Source organism: Bombina bombina, chromosome 12 (genome assembly GCF_027579735.1).
Source record: "Bombina bombina isolate aBomBom1 chromosome 12, aBomBom1.pri, whole genome shotgun sequence".
NCBI classification, from domain to species: Eukaryota; Metazoa; Chordata; class Amphibia; order Anura; family Bombinatoridae; genus Bombina; species Bombina bombina.
In genome coordinates this window covers 127,086,547-127,089,786 of record NC_069510.1, presented here as the reverse complement: position 1 = coordinate 127,089,786, position 3,240 = coordinate 127,086,547, and the positions used below count along the sequence as shown (strand labels likewise).

General features: G+C 37.8%; 1 protein-coding gene across 1 annotated transcript in view; it reads right to left on the bottom strand.

Moving 5' to 3' along the window:
• Positions 1 to 2,184: 2,184 nt before the first annotated feature.
• GPR107 (G protein-coupled receptor 107) overlaps positions 2,185 to 3,240 on the bottom strand; it is a 216,710-nt gene continuing 215,654 nt past the window's right edge. The window contains exon 18 of the mRNA XM_053695827.1: positions 2,185 to 3,240. This exon is cut by the window's right edge and continues 870 nt beyond it. The gene's annotated coding sequence lies outside the window, so the exon portion shown is untranslated.

Sequence of the window (3,240 nt, the reverse complement as noted above, 5' to 3'; positions counted from 1 at the left end):
ACAGTGTCTTAAAGCCTTAAAAGTATTGCACACCAAATTTGGAAGCTTTAACCCTTAAAATAACGGAACCGGAGCCGTTTTGAACTTTAACCCCTTTACAGTCCCTGGTATCTGCTTTGCTGAGACCCAACCAAGCCCAAAGGGGAATACGATACCAAATGACGCCTTCAGAAAGTCTTTTCTAAGTATCAGAGCTCCTCTCACATGCGACTGCATGCCATGCCTCTCAAAAACAAGTGCGCAACACCGGCGCGAAAATGAGGCTCTGCCTATGCTTTGGGAAAGCCCCTAAAGAATAAGGTGTCTAAAACAGTGCCTGCCGATATTATTATATCAAAATACCCAAATAAAATGATTCCTCAAGGCTAAATATGTGTTAATAATGAATCGATTTAGCCCAGAAAAAGTCTACAGTCTTAATAAGCCCATGTGAAGCCCTTATTTACGATCGTAATAAACATGGCTTACCGGATCCCATAGGGAAAATGACAGCTTCCAGCATTACATCGTCTTGTTAGAATGCGTCATACCTCAAGCAGCAAGAGACTGCTCACTGTTCCCCCAACTGAAGTTAATTCCTCTCAACAGTCCTGTGTGGAACAGCCATGGATTTTAGTGACGGTTGCTAAAATCATTTTCCTCATACAAACAGAAATCTTCATCTCTTTTCTGTTTCTGAGTAAATAGTACATACCAGCACTATTTCAAAATAACAAACTCTTGATTGAATAATAAAAACTACAGTTAAACACTAAAAAACTCTAAGCCATCTCCGTGGAGATGTTGCCTGTACAACGGCAAAGAGAATGACTGGGGTAGGCGGAGCCTAGGAGGGATCATGTGACCAGCTTTGCTGGGCTCTTTGCCATTTCCTGTTGGGGAAGAGAATATCCCACAAGTAAGGATGACGCCGTGGACCGGACACACCTATGTTGGAGAAATAAATGTTTAATTATTTGCATTAAAAATCTTTGTAATATACTTTGACAATTTACTTTTACACTTTTTTCTTCAATGTAATGTCTTCAATTCTTGTTAAAAGGAGTATCTTTTGCATTCATGTAGTTGTGTGAAAATCACTGAGAAAACTTGTTAGAAAATAATGTAGAATGTCCGTTTCTAAGAACTAGAATCAGTTAATGCGCCCCAGCAGGAAGTGCCTTTTAGCCAATGCGCCACGGCAGGAAGTGCCTATCAGTCAAGCGACACAACAGGAAGTGCCTTTTAGCCAATGCGCCACGGCAGGAAGTGCCTATCAGTCAAAGCGACACAACAGGAAGTGCCTTTTAGCCAATGCGCCACAGCAGGAAGTACCTATCAACCAACCAATGCGCCATGGCAGGAAGTACCTATCAGACAATGAGTCTTAGCAGGAAGAACTAATTGTGCGGGATTTGTTTCAAGTTAACATCTAAACAGCTTTTATTTTAAAATAAAAACAGGTTTATACACTTAAGAGAAAAGGGAGTTATGTGGAATGTGTTTTCGCCAGTAGTGGTAAGGACAAATAAAGGGTTTAAACCTATTGTAAGGTTACCATGATGATTATCTACCTAATGGCCAGCATTGTACCCTGAATGACGGTTGTGTCCTGGGCTGTTAGCACGCCATTCTCAGTGTTTATTTTAATAAATTGTTTCTAGATATTTTTTAAATACATTTTATTTTTTTGAACTTTAGTTTAATAAAGTTTTTTGTGTGTGTGTTTTTTTTTACCCCTAAATTTGATTTTCCGCACTTGGCGATAAAAAGGTTACAAATAATGTGTCAAAATATCACTAGATAAATACCCTGGGGTGTCTAAATTCTACAAATATTAGATGTGCATTCGGCAGTTTTTTTCAATGCCAAATGCAGAAGTAGGAGGCTGCTTTCGGTATTCGTCTCTTTTCGGAGCCAAATATCCTCTTGTGCTTGTGAAACACCCTTAGATCTGGGAAAAACCTTGGTCCTTAAAGGGGTTAAGTCAGGACACTCTAGTTTAAGAGAAGAATGGTTAGGATATTAACCCTTAGCATTATTACTGACCCTAGACCTTAAGAAAACATTGTAACGTTCACTAGCAAATGGCTGACCCTTGTGCATCAGACTGTAGCGGGAAACACATTTATACATGATCTACTGTTAATGAGTAATATGCATGAAGCGCAGAAATTAGAATACAAATAATATATTCACGAAGCATCAGAATAAATGCATCTTTAATAGAACAATTTAGAGATGAACTGCAATTGAGAAGAAAAAAATGTAAAAACATTCTGTGAAACCCCCCCAGATATTATTTGTATATTTCACATAATCCTAACTGCAAATTAATGAAAGGCGATCTGGAACTTGTGTTTTCTTTTCTGGAAAAAGGACTCTTTCATGGCAATTTTGGATTCAATTTTAAAATTTGTTTTCATTAAAAAAAATTGGGCCCAAAATGACAAAATACACAAGATTTTAAAATGCTAAATAAATAAATCATTTTCTCCCTATTGTAATTTTGCAGTCGTTAAAACGTATAGAAAGTAGAACTAAAAACAACTAAACTTTCTTTTTTTTTAAGCGAGCATCTACAGAATTATTAAAGAATTATCTATTACATGCTGGCTGTTGTAAAGAGAATAGAACTCAGACATCACAAGCACTCTGCGCATTGTTATGTAAAGCAAATCCATTTTTATTCACAAAAAGAAATATTAAGTGTATACCTGTAAATTAAAAATTATTTTGTACTTTCAATCAAACAGCCCCATATCCCCCCTGTTTTAACCCTTTCAGCACTGAAACGGGGGTTGGGGGCGGGAGTAACAGCTGAAAAAATACCCATGGTTACGTAATAGCAGAACCCTTAAGTGTAAAGAAGATAAAATATAGTAACAGTTACCCTTTAGGGAGACGTCATTTGAAATTGAATGGCTGCCAGTTCTGAAACGGTTAATTATAAATCCCCCCCCCCACACACAACTCCCTAAAGGAATTAAAATAACTAATGAATATTAACGCGACAGCTCAAGCGCTGCTACACGAGTCTGTTAAGCACCCCCCCTTTCCATGCCACTCCAATAAAAGTACAAAATTAACTATAAAAAATATTATCTATTTTCCCCAAGATCATCACTGTGATTAGCAACACAAAAATAACGTAATATAATAATAGAAACACTGCATTGATGCCACAGAATGCGCTCGGGAGGGGCTGGACCGCTAACTGCAAGCACCATGCATCAGTACTGGGGAAACCCATCTCCCACT